General features: G+C 41.0%; 1 protein-coding gene across 2 annotated transcripts in view; it reads left to right on the top strand.

Moving 5' to 3' along the window:
• TSPAN9 (tetraspanin 9) overlaps positions 1-23,855 on the top strand; it is a 172,391-nt gene that overhangs the window by 2,368 nt on the left and 146,168 nt on the right. For both annotated transcript variants that reach the window (XM_082279207.1, XM_082279206.1), the window contains exon 2: positions 7,526-7,569. The gene's annotated coding sequence lies outside the window, so the exon portion shown is untranslated. The remainder of the gene's footprint in view (positions 1-7,525; positions 7,570-23,855) is intronic.

The raw sequence follows: 23,855 nt of genomic DNA, 5'->3' as shown, positions 1-23,855 counted from the left end.
TTCCTACGTTGAATGTCACTAGATTTATTGATGCATGACAAAAAGAGATGAGAATGCTTGAGCTCAAGCCAGTGTTGTGCCCTGGAAGTGAAGGCAGCTGACAATACTCAGGGCTGTTTTAATAAGACTGCAGCCAGTACCCAAGGAAGTGATTTTCTCAGGTCAGGATCTGCATCAACAGGGTCCAGGACCAGGATTCACACACATGGCTGGAGGCAGGCACAGCTATGACACAGGTGGGGCAGGCACTGAAGGCCTCAGCCAGAGCTAAAATGGGGTCCCTGGTGCCTTAAGCAGAGAGTGAGGATGGATGTGAGGCTAAGAGAGCATTTAAAAGCTGTTCAGTGCTCTCAGAGCCCTGGTACAGCATGAGGATCATATGCTGAGGGAACTAGGCTTGTTCAGCCTGGAGAAAACTTTGATGGGACCTGTAGAGACCTTCTGGTACTTTTAGAGGAGGTTCTCCAGAAGACAGAGCTTCTACAGTTTGGTATGTGGTGGCTGCATGAGGGACAGCAAAGGAAAGTTGAAATGAGGTTCAAGATGGATGTCATTTCTTGCAATGAGGACAATCAGATGTTGGAACAAGTTACTCAGAGGGGTTGTGCAATGTCTGTCCTCACAGGTTTCCAAGGCCAAAGCAGATAAAGTCCTGTTGGGACCTCCTAGCTGGCCCTGTGTAAGGTAGAGCATGATGGAACCCCCCCAGGCCTGCTCCAACATGAATTCTCTGATCCTGAGATCAGGCAGCCATTTGGTCTGAGAAGGAAGGAGGTGTGTAAAATATGGCAATACTTGTAAATACCCCAGATGAAGAAATGAAGGAAGGTTTTAAGATGCTGATGTGTTGCTAAGATGCTAAATGAAATTAAATTAAACACTTTCCTCACTGTGCTAGGAGCTTATGCTGGAAAGGTGTGTATGTGGGTAGTGGAATACTTTGTATTTGTAGACTTGTTTTCCTTTAGTGATTGTCAAAGTAAAAAGTGCCTTTTTAGTGTAACATCACTTAAAGATGTGTTCTGGAATAGAACAAACCATGTTCTTTCAAATTTCATGCCGGAAGTGTAATGACAGTAAAGCATGGTGCTGAGCTTGAGGAAAGACAGTGTATGACCAGGGAATAGCTCTTTATCTGAGAGCTGCCTTCTTTGACTCTGTAGAAAATAGAATAAACTTTCCAGGACCAGCAGATCATCTCCCCATTTGTGCTGTGGTTGTTAACAGACCTTAGGATTGAGGTCATGGTGAGGCCACCTTAGCAATACCCAGAGAATGTGAGTGGATCAGAAATAAATATTTGTCTTTTCCTCTCTACATGGCAGTGAAATTGTGGAAAAGTAGGGATGTGCTCAGGAAGTGCCATCTCTTCACTCACTGTGATGATGTTAGAATTTAATTTTGAGGAGAAGTACTCATTGGGAAGATACAAACCTTTGTGTATTTTACTGAGGTGTAACAAGATGCTCTATTGGAGACTAAAGAGGTATCACTAGTGCGCTCTGCACTTCCTCTTCATCTCTCCTGATCTCCTAAAACTGACTTCCAGAGGCTGTTTCTGCAGCTCCTTTTAGCCTCCCTCCTGTGAAACATGCATTGCTGAATGTCAGTGCTGTGTTTCCTAGGAAAAACCCCATCAAATATATCTTGTGGGTCACTTTCTGTGGTTCACTGACATGTTTTCTGCAGTGTGTTTGTCATGAGGCAGGACGTTGTTCTGCAGTGAAAGATGCTGGATGCTTTCCTCATTGCACAGGTGTTCTGGGAAAGTGATGTGTCTCTGTGAGTTAGGTGTTAATACAGCTGGACAGCACTGTTGCTTAAATGTCTTTCAAGCCCTACCTCACCTTTCCGTCTGTTTTCTGATGATATTCCAAACACTTGCTTTCATTGCTGTCAAAAAATAAACCTTGAGGGCTTGAGTTTGTAGAATGAGGCATGATCCTTGGGCAAAGCCCAGCTGCTGCAAGCTGTTACTGTCTGCAAGCCCAGTAAGAAAGGAGACATCTGACTGTGCTTCACATGGAAGAAAGAAGAGATAGGACATGTAGGATCCTGAGTAAGTAATGAGCTGTGTTTTGATGCCAGTGGGATGTATTGGTCTGTTAGACTGCCTGTTGAGGAGGGGTGAAAAAATTTTATTGTTGAACAGCTTTTAAAATCAAGAGTGTAAAACAGACAGGCATGTTGTAGGGATAGCTCCAGGCAGATGGGGCAGACTAAATCATAAACATATGCTCCAGTAAGCGTTTAAGTGGACAAAGGTATTAATTAGGCTTAGCATTTCTTTACAGTGATGTGAATATGACATTGCATTACTACAATAACACTGAAGTAGTAACGTAAGTTTAAAAGATTTGAAGTTTGTGTTGATCTTTGTTTCAAAAGGTAAAGCAGGAAAACTTATTAAAGTTGTTTTGAAAGCACTTTTCCCTTTTGCTGTCAGAGTTCTCCTTTGTAATGCAAACGCTGTCATGCTGTTCTAACGCCTGATATTTCTGGAGCTGCAAGTGACTAATAGCTGGGTGTTTATTTCCGTGATCCCTGTTGCAAGTGCAAAAGGGGAAACAAACTGCATTAACTAGTGAAAAGCTGATGATATTTTTGAGGCCAGGTCACTGTATGTCTCTAGAATCAGCTGAACTGTGTTAACTGGGCTTTAGTTTCTGCTCTGATATTGCTCAAGTAGAGCTGCCTTTGTCCTGGGCCGTCCTCACTGGTTTACAAGTCTTGGACTGGTCTGTGTAAGCTCATAGTGAGGGTATGATGGAATTTATCAGCCTCATGCAGGCATAGGACCACAGGGGCTGCATTATCCGTGTGTGGCATGTCTGGGCAGGAGGCAGGGATAGACTGGAGAAGGAGCTTGGGGGGAATGGGTGGGAAGGCAGGAGCCTTGAGAAGGCACTAGGCTAAGGGAGAGGAAGTCTGCAGCCCTCCCCTGGGAGGAAGGGCTGAAAAGGAAGGATGAGGTGGTACACTGAACAGAGAGCTGAAATGTCACACCCTGTCAGCAGGTTTGAAAGCGACTTAGATCAAAATTTTGAGACTCTGTGCTAGGGAACAGGGATCAATGCAAATCCTAGAGAGCAGAGGGTTCTGTGAACTCTCCTATATTTGGTGTCCTTTAATTTCAGTCTTAATTAAATTCACTTGGCCTGAAGGATTGAGGGAGGCAAAGCCTGAAGTTGAAAGAATCCTGGGTTTAGGACACTGGTGGGAAGAACCCAAGTGAGTTGTCTTGTGCAATTGGGTAGTCAGTGCTGTCTCCTCAAGTATCTTATGGCAGTGTGCTGACAATCACATTTATGGTGATTGCAGCTGTACTCCAAACTCAATGTTGAGCTCTGGCAAGGAGACTTTCGATTTTCATTTGCACATTTCTAAAGGTTAAATAACTCAAGAATGCTTTTGAAAGCATACTTTCCTTTCTGTTTCTCTAGTGCTGTTTTTTATCCACAACTCTGCATACAGTTCAGTGTAAGGTGGTTCTGCCCAGGATGTTCATCCAGCTTTATTTTAAACAGTTCCTTGATTTTGTAAATATATACTTATCCCAAAATCAGCTTTGCATTCCATTTTAAGACTGCAGCCATATGTGAATGAAGGTTGTTACCTGACTTTGTTTGAAGAAAGTGCAGCTGAAGTTGTGAAGGATTGAAAGCAATGTTCTGAGAATGTCTAGTATGTTGTTTCCACTGGATGACAGTCTGCACTGTATTGTTTATATGCATTTATATACATGTGGACAAAATACCATTAGGGGAATGGGATAATGGTTCTGGCAACAGAGACCTGTACTAACATGCAGATGGAAGCATGTCTCCTTGTAAAACAAAAACCTAAATGGCTGGCCTAAAAGCTTGTTAAGGAAACCTTCCAAATATAAATTAAGTGTTTTTCTTTCATACATCAGAGCATTTGGATCTCTCCAGTGCTGCTGTGCTGTCTCACTGAGGTTTGCCAAGTAGCAGTGGCTCTGAGTGTTAGAAAAGCTCTTGCTGGTCTATGTTCCCAGAAGTGGAGAAAGCAGCAGAACTGGCAAGACTTTGCATTCATAGCACCTGGGACACTGTGGACAGCAGCAGAGACATCTATAGGGAGGATATAAATAGCATAGATGCCTAATGCTGAGCTATTTGGTGCCATCAAAGATGAAGAGCAAGGGGGAAGAACTGCAACTCTGGGAAAATTCTCAATATATTCCCCTCACACCTACTCAGGATGAAAGATCAGCTAAATCCTACACACTGAAACTTCCCCTGTTTCATGTGGGAAGACCCAGGACAGTATTTCAGGTGAATATGGTCATAGATTAGGATATGAAGGCCATGGTGAAAGTAATTGCTAGAACCAGTGATCCATAGAGGGATTTGACTATCTGTAGAGGAAGAGACTTCATTGATGTGTTTGACTTTTTGGATGTGTTCTTTATTCTCATTACATAGAAGGCAAAGTGAAAAGGATGTGAAGCAGAGAAGGGATCTTCTAAGGAGAACCAGGAGGAGGAAATGAGAACAGACAGAGCCTTAATTTCACACACTAATGTAAATTTATCTGGATGGCTTTCAGTTTTCCAAGTTCCATGTTGTCACACCATTTTCCTGGTGAATGGTCACCACAAAGTACCTCCTGAGACTTATACGAGAAACTCTCTTCAATCTGTCTTTTGTAAAATAATTTCTTAAGTAATCTTTCTTAAAGCAGTCTGTTTTCCTTGAAAGATCCACCTTCAGTTTCGTGCTCTCTAGGGACACCCAAGCAATCTCTATTGCGTCTTGCTTTCTTTTATGAAAACAAAAAGTCCTGTTTGTGTTTCATTATAGCTTGGTTTTCACAGCTGTTTAGTCTCTATCTTCAATTCTTCCTTCTTATTCTGTTCTCAATCAGTTCTTCTCTGAAGAGCTGAGGAAGTTCGTTCTATGGTAAGAACAGAACAGTTTTGCTGTCTTTAGTCCATTTCTTCCTTGTTGTTTCTACATTAAACCACAGAAAGGAAACAAAACTGGTCCAAGTCATTTAGATATGCAGCTGTTTTTTTTTTTTTTTGAGCTGCTTTTTAAAGAGCTCTTTAAAGAGAAATGTTGCTTCATTTAGGAATCCCCATATTTCTCGTTTTAGGAAGTACTGTTTAGTTCCTCTGTTTTTAAAACTTGAAAGTAATTTATCAAAATCTTCTTAAGGCCCTTGTTTGTTTTGAAGGTGCTAAGTCATCCCCCTCCATTACTTTTAAAAGATACTGAGAGGTGATGTTCATTGCTCCATGTTCTTCTTAAGTCTTAGGTAGAAGATCACTACCAGACTATTTCTCCTTGTATCACTAGACAGCCCAGTTGCTGTTTCAAAGATCTGTAAGTGGTTAGAGCTGTAGGTTTAAATTTTATTAATAAAATGTACTCATACTTGAGGTACAAAATATCCCCATGGCAAACTCAAAACTGTCAAGGACAACCAAAGTAGGTGCTTACCTGGTGATGACATTGGTCCAAGGCAGTCATTTACAAAAGCAAACAGACTTTGCTTGCCCTTGGGACATGGTTTGAGGAACTGAAAGACAAGCATGCTTTAGTTCAGAGGACAAGGTGTGGTGATGCACCTAACAGTTACCAGGAGATAAGTGCCTACCAGTCAGTGAACTTTCTAGAAGAGAAAAGATCAGCATTTTCTTCTAGGTTTTGTTAGCCCTCATGTTATAGGACTTCTGCTTTGGAAAGCAGACTTGTCTCCTTATTTTCTTCTGCTGTCGACTGTGGATTGAATAGGTTGTCTGGCTGCTGAGTACAGTTCCTTACTCTTGTAGAAAACATAGTGAAAGATTCAAGTTTCTGAAGGATTTGCAGAGTGGCTGTTCCTTGTATCATAGTTTTTTGCAACAATCTTGTACCTATCCAAGCCCAACAGTGAATCTCTGGGGGTATGAACTGAGCTCTTCAGTTGCATCTGCCCATGAATTTTCATGTCACCGGTTCTGGTCTGTCAGAAGAGTCTTGTTTCTTTGAGTTTATTATTAATGTTTACCTTGGCCAACAACAAGACCTCTTTGACAGTTTTCTTGCAAGCATTTCATTTTGCTTTCTTAATTTTACTGTGTAGAGCTGGCTTTTGTCGAGCCAATCAGTGTACCTTGGACATGGCTAGGACTGCTACCTGTTTTGCAGGATTACATGACCTCAAGTGCTCCTCTCAGGCCATTTCTGCCTTTGTTACAGATCATGCTGTGTTCATAACTGGCTTACATCAGTGGTGGAGAAAGTTCATCTGTAAGCATAGCTGACAGCATACTGCGTGTGACAGCAGTTTGATTAACTAGCCAACATCTACCCAATGGAGCTGTGGGAAGCTTGGATTGTTTAATTCTTGGTTATTTTTTAAGATTATATATTTATTTTATGATTTATTAGTTATTGCTTAGGCACTCTTGACTTCAATATCAGTAGTTCAGTGGCTGAAATTGTTACCTGTGTCACTGGGGAGTTAGATTTGGTGGATGCCTGCAAGTCCTTGCCACGGAGTCTGATATCAGTTATGAGTTCATATAGCATTAGTCCACTTTAACAAAGATATATAGAACTGATGTGTATCATCTGTTGAAGTGTCCATGTGCTGAAGCAGATTAAGTAAACAGACTGTGCGAAATCAGCAGCAATGTTTTGGTGTCTTACTTGATACAGTGAATCAGGTGAAGGGAAAACATTAATTTAAAAATCAACAACAACAATGCAATAATGGAAACATTTCCATGACCAAATTTGGTGAATAATCACAATTTTTTCAGTAATTAGTCTGTACTTTTTTTGTTTGCAGTTGCAATAATATTGATGGGCTTTTAAACAGTGGAGATGACACTGTTCCATGTCTTTCCTCTCTATGGTTGAAGGAAATCCTAGTCTCACTTTGGTCAGTTTTCTATTTTTGTAGCACCCTTCTGACATTGGGGTGGTGCTGTTACAGGCCTGAAATCTCCAGTATAAATTGGAGAAGGTAGGGTGCTTTCTGTTGCGTGGTTTTGTGTGAGTTTCACTTCAGCAGTATTTTGTTGTACTAGAAGCAAAGGTGACACCAGTCAGAAAGCAAGGCTACTGGAGGAGAGTTCATCAGGAAGGGTCTTGCTTAATTTCTAGTTTGGCTGCTGTAAGCAGGTCATCAGGAGTCGTGGTGATAATGGGGGACCTGAATGCCAAGGGGTAGAAGCACTGGATTTTTCTAACTAGCATTTTTGGTTTAATAGACACACGGCTTTTGCTTTTCCCCGTGATCTCTGTTTTCCCTTTAGTTTTTGTAAGTCTGTTTTAATATTTGTGTATTGCCATTATTTAAACTTGAGTCCAGATCAAATCAGTATATTATGCCCCAGAGACCAGTGTTAAGATTTACTCCTTTTGTTCAGAAGCAGATGGAATTTGATATACCTTTTCCTGTTTGTTTTTTTTTAATGTCTCCTTTCTGTCATCCCAGGCTAATTACGTTTGTGGTGGGAAGTGGGTCTAAAAGGCAAAAAACTTCATTTTCTTCTTCTTCTTTCCAGGTTTGGTCTGCAGCTTTTTCCTTGGTGTACATCCAATTACCTCAGTAAGTAAGATCTCTGAAGGATTCTTGGAGTCATTCAGCATTATCTTTGATACTGCTCACATTGACATTACGGGGAGACGAGTTGGTCCAACACTCAGCCCTTATAAAACCTTCTTGTAATCTGTTATTTTCTTGCCACAAATGCTGAGAGAGTCCAGAGTAACGTGCTTGTTGTTTGGGTTGTGTCCAAGTGCTGCCAGAACTACTGAAGGAAATGTAACAGGGGAGGACAATACCCCTCTTCATTATATGCAAATATTCCTCTTCCTCTGTTTTCTTACCTGTCTGTGATATTTGTAGGGAAAGGAAGCAGGGAAGAGTGAAACAAGGTTCCTACTGATAGCACTTTCATTAGTCCATCTAGGTTTTATCCTTTTGTGCAGGGGTAATTCTATAAACAGGCTTAGAAAAATAGACTCATCTTAGAGGAACCCAGGGTTACCCTGGCATTAGGTGTCTTACTACAGCTGCAGGCCCATTGCTTTGTGTTTTTACATTCCCTATGTTCTTCAGGGATTTAGCCTCAGCCAGGAGTGAGTGGAAGATGTGGCACTGCTTACCTTTCATTAAGTTTCTCACATAGTAGAAGCAGCTCCTTTAGGGAAAGCAAGGTGGTCCACCTTTCTGCTGAATGCCATGAGTTCTGCCAAAGGCTGCAAGGAGTGCAGCTTGGTAAATCCAAGCAGTGAGAGCAACAGTGAGATAATAGTCCGCTCTTGTACTCAACTTGCCAAGAACTGTTTCACACTTCTGTGCTGCTGTATAAAACTTGTCATGACAGCTGCAGGCAAAGAACATTTACTGTTGTACATTTTGGGATGAGTGATAGGAGATTATGGTCTATGAAGGGAAAGAATCATCTTGTAACTGGGAAAAGCTAAGAACATGTTAGTTGAGGCTAAGAAAAGGAATGCTGGAGCTTTCCTTTACTCTTGTGTAAATCATCATTACAGGTGATGCCATGCAATGCAATGTCTCAGTCTTGGGGATACAAAGATGCTGTTTATTTAAGAGAGAACTTGGAAATATCCTGAGAGGGTTTTCAATGTCAAGGCAATAGTTCTGTTGTCTAACTGCTGTGTAAAATTTCACTTGTAGGACTTGTGTGTTCCAAGAGAAAAATCAGTAACAGGAGGTATTAATAGGAGGTACACAACAAGGTTAAAATCTGCACATTTGATATTAGACATGGTTGTGGTTTAACTCCAGCCAACAGCCAAGCCCCACACAGCTGCTCACTCACTCCCCCACCAATGGGATTGGGGAGAGAATTGGTAAGGTGAAAGCTGGAAAACTCATGGGTTAAGCCACAAGCACAAGCAAAGCAAGGAATTAATTCAGTGCTTCCCATGGGCAAGCAGGTGTTCAGCCATCTTCAGGAGAGCAGAGCCCATCACATGGAATGGTGACCTGGGAAGACAAAAGCCTTCCCTCTAATCTCCCTCCCTTTCTCCTTCTTCCTTCACTTGATAAACTGAGCATGATGTTATATGATATGAAATATCCCTTTGGTCAGTTGGGGTCAGCTGTCTCAGCTGTGTTTCTTCCCAATACTCCCAGTTTCCTCGCCGTGGCAATATAAGAAGCAGAAAAGGCCTTGGCTCTGTGTAAGCCCTGCTCACCACCACCAAAAACATCTCTATATTAACCTTTTGTTAAGCACAAATCCAAACCACAGCCCCATATCAACTGCTGTGAAGAAAACTAACTCTACCTCAAAACCCAAAACCAGCACAGATGTGAATAGCTTCCCAGTATTTCTGTTGCAAGGCAAAGAATGAAAAGATAGGTGGGGGGTGTTAGGCATTGACACAGGTAACATCTGTATTTGTAATAGATGAGACACAATGTTACAGTATGTAAGATAAAGAACCTATGAAATTTCATGCTGTAGAATTTAAGATTGTTATAAAGAGTCTTGTCTTGGTCATAATATCTCTCCATAAGGCTGCTGTGTGTTTACATCTTGCAGTGATTTTTCTGATTACCTTTTGCATGTGTGCCGTGCTCTGAATCACACAGAATGATGGTTTGTTGATTACTGTGTCCTAGGAGAGCTGGGTGATGGACTACACTAGGGAAAAGATAGTTGGGGAAGATCGAAATGGTTGTTATTTGTTCCAGGAGTTTTCTTTCTGTTCATTCTTGTGCCACTTGAAATGATTGCTGTATTGTGAGCTCTTTCATCTTGTTTCCACACCTTTAAAATTTGATACTGCAGAAATTAATGTAACATCATCTATAATGTTTAAGCTGCCTCATGTTATGAAAGTGAGAATTCCCACAGCAGCCTTAACTCTACCCCCAGAAGAGAGAGCAAATCAAGCGAATGTCTTAAGTTACAACATTGTGTAGCACTGGGCACTAGGATGTACAGTTTGACAAATATTTACATTTCAGATCTGGTCCAAGTCCATGGCAGTAACGAAATATCGTGTGTTAATTATGCTAAATGATCATATTACATTGGTAAATGGGAATAGGCTTGATTCCCAGAATGCTGATCTGTGATTCACATCATCAAGGAGTACAAAAAAATCCACATCCCTTAGAGAGGGAAGATAAATAGGATATTTCAAACATTTTTCTTGCATGCATGGTAATGTGCAATTTTCCCCCTTTCCATTATGTTTCTGAAATCTGTTTCACAGCAAATTGAAAAATTAGTATCCCATCTCTAATGGAGGTTTAGAAATTACCCCACTTTCTTTACCTTGCTTATCAGCATTAGCTGCTGGATTTCAGATACCCTTTTGTATTAACTCCAGAATTTTCCTTTCAAAGTGCGAGGAAGATAGGACTTAAACTTGCTGAGCAGAATGGGAAACATGCTTTTTGCTTTCTATGAAATGTACTCATGCATATTAAAAAGCTTGCCAGACTTGAATTTCTAGAACCTGAACAACAAATTGTTGTTAAAACAAAGTGATTGAATGCCTTGCTGATCTGTGGTATTGAAGTTGAGTGAAATGCTGCTACTCATCACTCAAAATTAAATACAGTGTATTACAAAAGCTATTGTAGGAAACTGCTCAGTAGAGAACTCAGACCCAGACTGAATAGTGAAGACAATCTTCAGTTATATCTTAAAACCACCACACACTGTGGGGTTTTTTAAATGTCTGTAAAACACTGTTGTGTAATGAAATCAAAAAGGGCATGTGAGATGCTTTGTGACGGTTTGTTTTTGGCAGGCAGCCATTCCAGATAAGATGGATATTTTGACATATAGGATGTATTGAATAATGGGTTTTAAATGTTTAAGGTGCTATTTAAGGTATGGGAACAAGTTGTCACTGTGCCTTGCCCATGTGTCGGACTGTGAGGTCTTCTAGGGTGACCCTGGATACCTCATTGGGGCAGGGCTGTTCTTCGTTTGTGTGGTTTGTTTGGGACTGTGAGCAGGGTCATTGCTCTCAGGTTTTTCATACTGTGCCCAGCAGAGTGAGGCACAGAGGGGAGGACCTGGGACCTACTGAACAAATACAAGCTGTAAAATTTAATCCGAAATGAGATCAGGCAAGCAAGCCGAGAAAGAGAAGTATGAGAAGAGGTTTTGTTAACTTGTATTGGCTGTCTTACAGTCATAGAAATAACTTGATGACCCCGTTGTGCCAAAGGCACGTATTTGCAAATTGTGTGAAATGTGCTCAGATATTCCACAGTTGGGCCAACATCTTGTTCATGTCTGATTTGAATGACTACTTGGCATCAGTCTCTGTTCTTGGTCATAAGAAGAGCTTGTCCAATTAAATGGATAATGTTAGGACACATCTTCAGGAACATTATTAGAAGTTCTGCTAAGGTAGCCGGAGCAAAAGAAAGTTGCTGTGGGCAGTGGCCTTGGGGCTGGCATTTGGCGAGGTCAGGATAATTTCATTTTCAGAGTCTCTGTTTTAAACTGGATTCTGAGGCCTTGAGGCAAAATTGTAAATGATCCTGTCCTGTAAGTTACTAAGTAATATGATACAGCTAAACTTTAATGTGCCATAAAGTTAAATCTCCATGTATGAGAGCACCCCACTGGCAAAAGATAAATTAGTTATGGGGAAAGGAAAATTATTTGTCCCAGAGATACTGTTGAGTTAATCACTGGTTCTTCTCAGGTTGCTTGAACCTGGAATATTTGTCCCCATCATTCATTAACATGTTTTGTTATTACTTCTGCTCCCTTGGAATATCAGATTTGTGGCACTTTCCCATGGGTGGATTTTTATTTAAGTTTTTTAATATGGCGAAAGATTTTCACTTTGGTATTTCGTGACATGTATAACCAAATCTCCTTATGAATGATGGGGTGAGGCTGTCTCTTACTTGTTTGTCATGTGAGAGAAGGCATGGAGGAATGCGATGGAGCACAGTTTTCTGCTCTTAGCTTGTTGTCCCTGTTGCTTGTCACCAAGCTCCCACAGGGGGCTGTGATCCACAGCTGCCTTCCACAGAGCAGTTCTTGGGCATGGCAGCCCCTGAAAGCAGCTGTGGGGTCCATCTCTCTGGGCTGAGCTGGTTCGTGGTACTTGTTTTGTGGCATCTCTTTTGTCTGCATGTCTGTGATGAAATAAAAAGGCCTCATTTTAAACAGTGATGTGTACATGTTCCTGTGGTAGCCTACTGGACAGCTGTGAACTAAACAAAATTTCTTAAAGCAGTAGTTTTCATATTTTCTATTATCAGACCTTAAGTATTTTCTGGAGAGTCTCTGTATACTCAATTCAAATCCACTTTGATTTCGGATTTATTGGCTGCTGTATTTAAATTGTTGACCCAACTGTTCATTTCTGCTTGGTGTATATCACAGTCATGCAGCTGAGCTTCAGAGAGGCTGTGAATGGTTAGGTATATTTGTCTTAAGGAAACTGATCTTACTAGAGTACCAAAGCTTTGATTGTCAGTGGATTCTTTCTTGCTTTCTCTTCTTTTGCATAAAATTGTTGCTCCTGAGATCCCTGAACAGTTTCTTTCAGTGTAGGAGAGAAGTCTGTGGCTTTGTATGGAGGTAGGTGGGATTTTCAGGAGCTGCATTACTTGCCTCGCTAGAAGTCCTGGAATCCTCCCCATCATTTACAAAGGGATACTGCTGTCACTCAGCAGAAGCATTTGTAGTATCACAGAGGTTAGAGATGCCAGTGAGGAAAAAACATTACACTTTTCAGCCAGCTCTCTGCAGAGCCAATATCAAATTTCTCCCTACTGATGTGTTTCTTGGCACTTTGGTTCAGTTGCTGCGGATTTTCCAGCAGCTGAGTGCCCCTCAGGCAGGTAGGTTTCCCCCAAGCAGAGGCACAGAAGTACGTTCCTAATACACTTGATACTTTTTTCACAGTGTATCATTATTGATTGTGGAAGTCATTGCCAAGGCTATTTCCAAGCCCATTTTCCAAGCCATGTTCAGTGTTTTTGAAAAAAAAAAAAAAAAAAAAAAAAAAGTTGGGGATCCATGTAAGTATCAACAATAGCTGTTAATTCTGTTTTTCAAGCTAATGAGTCACTCTCCTGCTTTGTGTTCCAGCCATGACAGTACTGGGAGGCTGTCAGCTCGTGCTCAGCCCTGTGCTGTTCCTGACTGAACTGTGCTACTCAGCTGCTTTATCTTTGCCATCCTGCCAGCTCCTTCTCAGCCTGCCTCTGTATTGCCCTCAGGCTGACATGGAGATTAATTGACCTAGTATCGTAGGATGTTTCCTCTTTTAAAGTCCTCTCGCCAGCAATGTTTAAGAAGGAAAAAGGGGGAGTTTGGAAACAAACAGTCGGCTAGCTAGGATTTGGTGTGCAACATCTGAGGACAGCTAACACAAAGCAGCATTATTAATGGGAAACGTATGGCATAAATGCACTATTGCTATATAGCACACAAGATGTGAAAAATGTACTGAATTTCCTCATTTTGCCCTTAGTAGTGGGTTTCAGAGGCTCATGCACAGATCTCCTGAAGTAACTCATCAGGAAACTTATTTTTCTAAGTGGTCTGCATCAAGCAAATCCCAGAACCTTACATGATTCAGTTATTTGATTGAACTGAGAGTTGAGGCTTGATAAGGTATTCAGTAACAAAGCCAGGCAGTAAAGTCAGCTGGAAACTGAAAGACACACGAGCTGACAAGAGCCTGTCACATGAACCGGGAGGAGGGGGAAGCTGCAAACATTTTGAAGTGGCCTATTTGATGCTGTGCAAGATGGGTAAAATTTGAACCCAGGGTTGCTAGCATTTGGGCTGTCTTTGTGTGTTTATTTTTGCCTTCTGTTCCAGGGGAGCACATTAGGTCAGGCTTGACTGTACACTGCTAGCAGTGCTGCGAGTGACAGGAGATGCTGTGGGCATGGAGAGTGAGCCATGCATGACTAAGAACAGAAATGGAATTCAGTGCCTGTGACTCTGAGCTGGACAGATAACACAAACTTGTGTGGAGCAGTTGCAGAAGCACAGACTCTTCCTTACAGAAAAATTATTGGAAAAGTTAGTTTGAATTTGGGAAGAAAGTGAGCTTAAAGCACAATCAGGCTTTGCCAAGGGCTCTGTCTCTGAAAGGAACATTCACAGAGTGTTGACACTGTAGTTGTTTTGGATTGTTCTCAGCCTAAACAAGCTGAAAGGTGAAGGATTTGCCACATAAAAGTGCTGAAAATAGGTATGTTCATACCAATTACTTAGCAGAACTTGTATCATGATGAGTATCTTTTTGTCAAAATAATTTTTGTAATCTTTTGAAAGCGTTTGTGCAATTTAAGGTGAAAACAGAAAGCTAGGTAGCTTTAGATGTCATGGTTTGATTTTAAAATGTGTTTTCTTTTTTAAAAGCCTATTTTGAAAAATGAAATATCTTACAATTAGTTTATCTTGTCTCCAGGGATTTATCTTTAGCCTAAATAGTGTTTATGTCTCTAATTTATGTTTAAGTGTGGTGTGCTTCTTCGACAGCATTGCCTGCTTGTTTCTTACATGCTTGGTGCATATCAAAAAGAATACAAAAACAGTCAGGAAGAAGTTAGCGAAGGCTGCGTGTTGTGATGTGCGTGTTTTGTGCACTGTCAGGAAAATCCACAAACGCCAAGGAGACAGAGCAGTCCTGCAACTTCATTCGAATAAAGGGAGAGAGCCCACCGGGGCACACGCCCGCGGGGTTTTCTCTCTCGGGCTTTCAGAGGGCGCAGCCTCCTTTTATCCCAAACTCCCGGCCGCATGTTGCCCTCTTCCTTTCCCCACTGGCTCAGGTACAGGGAAGGTACAGCCTTCCCGAACCGCCTCCCACATATTCCCCCCTCGAACCTACTGTTTTACCCCAAAGTGCCGAAGTTCAGGCTTGTGCAGACCCTTGTGGGTTTCAGGAGCCAAGCTGTGTGGGCTCTGCAGCAAACCTGCTGCCCAAAGTTAGTAGAGACATTAAGACCCATTTCAAAAACATTAACACCCATACCTTCACCCATCGAATTGTTTGTAAAGACATTAGCTTGCCTCTCAGCTGTTTTGATGTTAAAATTTTAAATGGTTGCTGTGCAATTTCAACTTAGAGTTTTGTGAACACTATTGCTTGAAATATGCATCTTTAAGCCTGTTTGTTTTTCTCTTGTGGCTTGTGATTTTCAGTTCTGTTCACCTACTGGAGAGTAAAGATTTGCCAAGAGCTGATTTTTGTCTGGGAGCCTCACACAGAAGTGTCAGATGTGCTCTTTGTCCAGCTGCACCTTGGTGCAGTTTGGGTCATTCCAGAGACATGCAAGATGGGAGGAGGACTCCAGGGGTGAACTGAAAATTAATAATTTGCAGTTTTGGGTAACTAATTCAGCATGCTATCAAAACTTGTATTTTTCCTTGCGATTTATTATTATAACCTTGATACATAATTAAAAAAAAAAGAGAGAATTTCTGGAAAGCCAGTGAGTATGTCTGTATAAGAGTACTAATTTTTACCTTTTGCATTTACTGACATTTGTATATATCTGGCTTTCAAAGCTGACAGCTGAAATAAAAATCTCGGGGACAACACTGACCTTTGTTAAGGTTTTTTTCTTGTCACAATTGTTTAGTGCTTTAGTCTTCAGTCTGCTCGGGTTTTTTTCTTTTTTTTTTTCTTTTTTTGGAGGGGGGTGCCTGTTTGTTTGGTTTGGGTTTTGTTTTGGTTTTTGTCATTTGTTTTTGCTTTAAAGCTGCTCACAGTGCACCTTTTATTTATTGGTGTGATACAGTATGCAGTGAAGACTGAAGTTGGCAAAGAGCTCGTGCCACGGAATGTACTTTTTTACTGTTTCCTGCTTTTGTATTTTCATGCAAGTGCTTCCTTTGATAGCAGCACAGAACAATACAAAGCCTAAACTCTAATTTTTTAATTTTAACAATTGTTACTTGTTCAGGAACAGTGCTTTACAGTTGGCTGGTACCAACTGGTGGATGAGGGTGCAGTTGAGGGAATCCAGCCAAGCTCAGACAAATTCCTGTTTGTTAAAGCATCCTGAGATACCCAACTTGAAATATATTAAATGAGGCTGATGAACCTTTGATGAATGAGAAGATGTAGCAGAACGTGGAAAGAAATAGTCGTTTGGGCATGGAAATCTTCTCTCTTAAGGGAGGGTGTGTAAAGAGAGAGAAAAAGACTAATCTTCAGCATTCATATAGGTTAAAATAGTGTAGTGACTTTGTCCACTTTTTGTTCTCTGCACTCAGTTTAAATAAAGCTGCAGATCTGTGTGTATACCCTTGTTTCAAAATAACATGTTAATTCACCTTAGGCTCTTCTGTTACGTTACCATAATTCCATGGATACCCAACTTGAACAAATATATGAAATACTTAAAGTTGAAAAGATATGGTATTATTATGCATGCTATCCTATCTTTTAATCTAGTAGTCTCCCAGGATTCTTAAAAGAAAGAAGGGGAGGTTCACTGAAACACAAAGATGGTAAAACCAAGAAAATTGCATGGTTCTTTTCATACATCATATCATTATTATAGATTGTAGAAGTCATCATCAGGGTTGATGGTGGGGCTGTGAGTTTAGTGCATTTAAAACAGTTTGGGGTTACAGTTAGGTAACACAAGAATTCCTAACTGGTGTGGGATATAAAATGCTTGGTTTCAGTTCTTAAGTCTATTATCCACCTATTAAGTTCGATTAGGGATTTTCATGTATGAGCAATTTCTCTTTTTGCCGACTGCTGGGAGGTTCTTGTCCTGTTTGAGGACAGCACTCAGCATTTCAAGGCTACACATGATGCAGTATTTTTTTCAGTGCAGCACTGGCAGACTGTGTGTTGTGGTGCATTTACTCTGATCTGACCACGGTGCCCACAAACAGGAAATCTGTGGGTACCCGTGAACTCCTGGTACTGTAGGAGCGCGGCTCGTGGCTGCGTCACCATGTGATGGGCAGGTGGTCACATCCGATCGGAGGCATGCTTATGAGTCAGCAAAAATGGAGGCATTTTCCTCCTGTTTCAGTGCCTTCCATCATGAAACCAGAGGGTGTTTTATGGGAGTGTCAGGAAAGAGAGCCCTGGGGAATTTTTCTGCCCACAGCTGTGGGACGGTTAACAAAGATGATGGGAAATTGGGTTAGATGAGTTGTTTTGTAAAAGTGGATGGATGCCAGACTAGATGCTGTATTAACTCAGAGATTCCCAAAGGATGGCACATGTGCTAGTTGTGGTATCTGAGCATGCCCATGCATCAGAATTGTGTTACCATGCTGAGAATGTGGATAAAGAAGAAGCACTGCCATAAAAGTATGTAGCTGACCAAAGTGATTTTGAAACTTCTGTACTTGATGAGCTCTGGTCAACTTTAGAGACCTCGGCATTCCTATCAAATATTTATTAACATCATTCTATGTTTTAAAACTGTATTTGCCTTTGTCTTCTTAAAGATTTAACTGGGCTTCAGAGATCCAATGTGCTTACGGTTGATGTAATGCCTTCTGCTGATACTGGTGTGAACAGCACTGAATTTTTTGACAGATTTCACAAAACTGCTGAACAAAAGTAGCTGTGTAATGTGGGTGACTGTATCTGTATGTGTAACTGAGAGTCATGGGAGCAACTTGAAGCCAAGTATTACATCAGACTCTGCATTCCAGGCAGTGATTTGGTTTGTCCCTGCTGGATTATTGCTGCTCTCATAGTTTGTGTCAGCAAGTTTACTCATGATTGACATGAATTTTTAGTCCAGATTAATGCTATCAAGTGTAGGCCCCATCACTGACTACCGTGATCAGATACTTGACAGTACAACTGGCAGCCTTCATGTCAGTAGTGGCTCCTGTAGAGCAGATATGGTAAGGACAGTGGCACTGTGGATGTGATACACAGGCCAGGGGTCACCATCTGTGTCATGGAAACCTCCCAAGGGCTTGCTTCCAGCCTGATAAAAGGCCTGTGTCTGTATAACCTTGTGCATCTTGGTACCCATATCAATATGTTTGTACTGAGGGAGGCATATGGAGGGAGTGGGGACACATTTAAATTTTCTTGAAACAAGTGCTGCTAACTAAGCAGATAGGCTGTGGGTGGAGCAGCTCAAACATTCCTCAGTGTTACAAACATATGCCAGCGCTCCTTGTGCATTGCATAGTGCAGGACTTGCTCAGGTTTCTCATGGAATAGTTTGGATTGGAAGTTACCTTTTAAAGGCCATCTAATCCAGCCCCCTGCAATGAGCAGGGATATCTTCAATCAGACCAGGCTGCTCGGAACCCCATCCATCCTGGCTTGAATGTTTCCAGGGATGGGGCATCTGTCACACTCTGGGCAACCTGTGCCAGTGTTTTATCACCCTCATTGTAAAAAGCTTCTTATATTTAATCTAAGTTGATTCTCCTTCAGTTTGAAACCTTCCATCTTCGTCCTATCAGTGCATGTCCTTGTAAAATATCCCTCTCCAGGTTTCAGACCCCCTTTAGGTACTGGAAGGTGCTATAAGGTCTCTCTGGAACCTTTTGTTCTCCAGGCTGAACAACCCCAAATTTTAGCATGTCTTCTTCAGAGAGGTGCTCCAGCCGTCTGATCATCTTCATGTCCCTCCTCTGGCCTCACTCCAACAGTTCCACATCCTTTATCAACACTTTCTTTTACTGGAGGCCCAGAACGGATTTAGTGCAGTGTTGAGTAAAGGAAAACAATCACTTCTATTATCTACTGTGTATTGTCTTGTGGATACAGTACAGTAAGCTTTTAGCCTTAATTGCAATTCTGAGTCCTGTTTAGCCCAGTCTCCACTGGTAACCACACATCCTTTTTAGCAGAGGTCTTTTACTGGTGGCCTGTTTCTCTGGCCTGTCTAGGTCCATCAACATGGTAGCTCTGTCCTGGAGCTTACTGTCTGCATCCTCTAGTTTGCTGTCATCTGCAAGCCTGATCAGAGTGTACTGTGTCACCTTCTCCAGGTCACTGGTAAAGGTGTTAAACAGGACAAGCCTCAAGACAGACCCATGCAATACTCTCCTCTTGGCCCAGATTGACACTTCAACCACTCTTCTTTGAGCCCAGCCTTCCAAGCAGTTTTTTACCTGTTTAGTTGCTCGCCAATCCAGACTGTTAAAAGACTTGCTGAGGTAAATCACATCCAGTGCTCTGCCATTGTCCACAAATCCAGTTGGTCAGTCATTATTTGTCACTGGCTAACTTGTGTTGACTGTTCCCATTCATCCACAGCATCTGCATATGTGCAGGAATGTGTTCCAAGAATACTTGGTTCATGCTCCAGTTCATGCTGACCCTCTGGAAAACAGCCCTGTCTGGTTGATGACAAGCTGACCATGAGCCAGCTTTGTGGCAAAGGCAGGCAAAGGCAGACAAAGGCATTCAGGACTGTGTTAGGGAGAGCATTTCCATCAGTTTGAGATGGGTGGTGGTCCTCCACACTCAGCACTGCTAAGACGCAGCTGGAGTACTGTGCCCAGTTGTAGCTCCTCAGCAAAGGAAAGCTGTGGATATAATGGAGCTAGTCCAGCAAAAGTCCACAGAAGTTATTAAAGGACTGGAGCATCTTTCATACAAGGAGTGGCAGTGAGAACTAGGACCGTTCAGCCTGGGGAAATTCTTATCAACGTGTACAATACCTCATGGAGGGGGGAAATGATGAAGTGGGAGCCAGGCTCAGTACTGCCCACTGACAGAATGAGAAGCAGTAGACACAACTTAAAACTTAGCTTATCTGTTAGAACATTTCTCCTTCTTCTATCAGTACCTAATGCTGTTAGCAGTCTCCCTTTTTGTCATATGAACTTTGTTTTGTTATTGGTGCTCCAGATTTCATTGAATTTGTTGGTGAAGAACCCTCCAGAGAAGGTTTCCCTCTGAGCTTTCCTTTTTCTGCATGCTAATTAAACTCAAGTTGAAATTTATATGTGGAGCCTGAGGAGGAAAAGGGGAATTTTTCAGCCATGTTTATGTATAAACAGTTTGTTTTAAATAGAGTGAATTATAAAAGCCAGTATTTCTTAAGTTTTAATATTTGCCTATCTTACAACTTGGGTTATGGAAATAGAGGATTGATTCTTTTATCTTTTAAAATTTTATAATTTAGTTTTTTAGCATCAAGCAGAACTTCTCCTTAGGCTGAAATATGGGGCTGAAGCTGAGTAAAAGATCTCCTGTAATTTCATGTAGTTGCTGTGGGGCAGAATTGCACGTTACAGGAAAGGTTTGAATACCTTAATTTTAAAGACAAAATTGGCCCAGTGGTATTTTATAAATCTACTTCTTAATTTTTAGTTTTACAGTGGTTAAAAATAAACCGTAATGATTAATTTCTTAACTCAAGCATCTTCTCAGCCTCCCTCTTGGCTTACCTGTGCGTTAATTTTAACACTAGAGGGCAGCTGAAACACTTCAGTTCTTTCAGAAAATCAGGTTTAGGAGAACAGCTTTCATTCTTTGTTACCCGAAGAAGGGAGTTTTGTTAGCTGCCTATTATGTGATGTTTATTTTAGCAATTAATTTGCTTTAATTCCTTCAGTTTTTTTAAAACCTAAAAATCTAGCGTCTAACTTTCTTTCTTTGTGCCTCTAGAGCTGTATCACGCAATTAAACTGATCATCAGTCGAAGAGGGAGAATAGTTTCACATTATAGTAGCTATGAAGACATACTGCCTGTGCTTCCTGTGTGATGGGTATTTTGAGCCACCTTGTTTCAGAAACAAAGAGAGAGATGCCGGAGATGGGAATGCGTTAAAGATCTCTTCTCTTAATTTTTCTCAAGAAAGTAAAAGTTTGTCTTGTAGCACTAACAATTTATTTCATAGTTTTTGTTGGTATGTAAGTTTAAATTAACTTCCAAAACACTTGAGTTGATATTTTCTTATTCTCTGCTTTGTTTTAAAGCCACCTTTTTTTTTTTTTTTTTGGTAGCAGAGCTTCAAAATGGCAACTTCTCCCCCTCCAATGTTATTCTATCCTCTCAGCAATCAGGAAACAATCCAATATGAAGACTTTAGAAAGGAAAGGTCAAAGCAGTTAAAAATTACTATTTTCACAGCTCATGTGAAAATTGCCAAAGAAGTTCTTGACTTAAACCTGAAATTGGAAATATAACTTATTTTTGTTAAGAAAGTATGGTGAAATACATGGTGAACCATGTAAGTTGTTTTAAGGGTATATTGTCAGAAATGTCATATTAATCTGTTCTGGCTCTAAAGTAAGAATACAGTCTGTCTTTTGAGTTGGTTGATTATGTATCTTTTTGAGTTTAATTTCATCTCTTCCTGTTTTGAATCCATTACACTTACTGCAAGTGTTGAACAATATTTTTCAGCAGCTGAGTGATCAAATGTCTATTTGCACTAAAACTTTGAATGGTAATAAAAGAGTATCACTAAGCTTTTAAGAAAGGAACTCTGTCTCTTATGAATTGTGTAAGAGATTAAAGATGATTTTTCTGACTTAGGATCAGATATTTTTTTCCCTATCCACAGATGATGTGATTTGAAAATCAACCTGTGCCTCTCTTAAGGAAATTTTGCACCTTTGCAACTTTGTAGTGACTATAAGGACATAGTGTTTCCTCTTTCAAGCTAAGCGTCTGGAACTGTGTAGTTACAAGGAAATCTTGTCTGATTTTGTCAAAAGCTTTTCTTTAGCTTCAGAGGTGAAGAATTAAAATAATAAAGCAATAGGCTCAAGCAATAAGATTTAAAAATGGTACAATTTATTATTTTGAGGACAAAGAAAAGATGGATTTCAGACAGTGGACTGTGTGGTTTAGCTTGTGATGCTGACTTTGATGCCAAGCTGTGGATTGCACTTCTCCAAGGCTTGAGGAGCAAAAGGCCTGAGCTGGAGCCACTGGGAACAGAATGGCTTTATCTCTTTTTGTTGTGATATCCTGAAAGTGCTGCAGGTTTTGTGACTTTGCTTGGCTTCTGCCATGATTACTTTCTTATGTTGCAGAGTATATCTGTTATCTCTGACAGTTCTTTGGCAATTTTGGACAGAACATAAACATTCTCACCAGCCTGTGCTGACTGATGGGGCAGATTTTGAAAATGATTGATGCTTGCTTAGTTTTCTTGTTCGGAGTTCTGCAAAGTGCCAGGCTGCTTGGCTTTTGGAGAGTGCCAGACAACTGCTGTAGTAAAAGCTGGATTTCCATAGAAGGGATTAAAAAAAATGCAGTAGTAGAACATTCTTCTTTCTGTTACTGGTTCTGGGTCACAAGAAGGAGCCAAACTCTAGCATTTTTATTTTGTCCCTAGCTGCCAGTCCTGCAAATTGAGAGATTATAAGTAGGCTTCACTTACAAACAAAACTGAAGAGAAGTTGCCAAGGGCTAAATTTCCTCCCTGTGAGGCTTAGTTGTGGGGTTGTGTGTGGTTATGCCCCAAACTATCACTGTGCAATCTCACTGTTTGGAGGTGTGCAGAAATTAAACCAGCTGTAAATTGTTTTGATGGTTTGTTTACAGTCAAGGGTAAATGTCTGCTCCCTCTCTCTGAGCGGCATTGCCTTCATAGGACAAAAAGGAGTGATAAACCTTCACTGGCTATTTTTATCATTATATTTAATAGATGAAACTGTGGCTGCATGTTAGGGAATAGACCTGCTGGAAGGACACTGCTCTTCTAATGACATTTGAGAGCAGATTCCATTTGAGCTTGACTGCTTAATAGGCCATCCTTCTTCGGATGTGGCTCTTGTAAAAGAAATCCCTTTGTAGTAGGCACTCTCTGTATTTTAATATTAAGGTTTCGTATTTAAAGATCCCAGTAGATAATGAAGCTTTGCTTTGGTATTTTCCCCTTTCTGCTTTCCTATTTAAGATATGAGCGATTGGAAGACTAGCTTTTTTCAGAAGCTTGCTTCATTTTATGCCTGGTTATGCAATGTCCTGGCAGCAGTTACTTTATGCTCTCAGGAGAAAATTTCTTAAAGAAGTTTAGATTTTGCTAGTCCATTACAGCTTTCTCTAGTGTGTGAGAATTTAAAGGAAACAGTCCTTTTACAAAAATAGAAAGCTTTGATTTTTTGGACATGAAATTATGCTACCATTCATTACCATTTACCTCTCCTGTACCATCAGCTTTCATTTTGATCTTGTCTGAGCTGTGCTGATCAGCACTCTGTAGACAGAGTGAAACAAATCAAGGTGGTGGAAAAATCCTGTGGTAGGAACATAAGTCTTGCTCTCTTCCACCTCAAATCTCTTCTCTGTGCAGTGTGAGGAAGATGTTGGGTATCTTCCTGTACTCCACTGCCATCTGTCTGGGTGGGATGAGGACTGTGGACTGATTTTTCCTCTGTTATGCAGTGTGGTGTTGCTGTGTGTGAGGAAGTCACAGGAGGAAAATAGAAGTACTTTCCTGCATAATCCCACTGTCTGTGGAAGACCAGTTGAGAAATACTCTCCCAGTGGAAGAGCTGCAGCAGCCAGTAGGTACTGCTTTTTTGCCTGTGCTTCTTTCGGTATTAAATTAATTGGACTGCTCTCTGCAGCAGCATCACTGCACTGGTTTGGCTGGTGGTCTAAATAGCTTAAATTCTCCTTGTAAGTTAGTTAAGTCTGTGAGGCACTAATGTAATGGTCTCTTCCTTCCTCAGGGTGGAACAAACATGGAAGCATTAGCAATAACAAAAGCCTCTTCTGTCTTGCTCCAGTTTCTCTTAGTTTTCTGACGAAGAAGCATCTGGTATGGCCTTTAGCTGTCCCTTTATAGGCCATAAGTCCTGATACATTGCCAAGTGACATAATATTATGTTTCATTTTTAAAGGGGATTTTGCAGGGCAGAGGGAACAGTGCACAAGAAGTTTATTTGTTGCACAATAAGGTCATTCTTTAAGAATGAGACAAAACTACAAGC

This window comes from Coloeus monedula (assembly GCF_965178545.1).
Source record: "Coloeus monedula genome assembly, chromosome: 3".
NCBI classification, from domain to species: domain Eukaryota; kingdom Metazoa; phylum Chordata; class Aves; order Passeriformes; family Corvidae; genus Coloeus; species Coloeus monedula.
The sequence above is the reverse complement of the archived record's forward strand: the minus strand, read 5'-3'. Positions and strand labels throughout refer to the sequence as shown.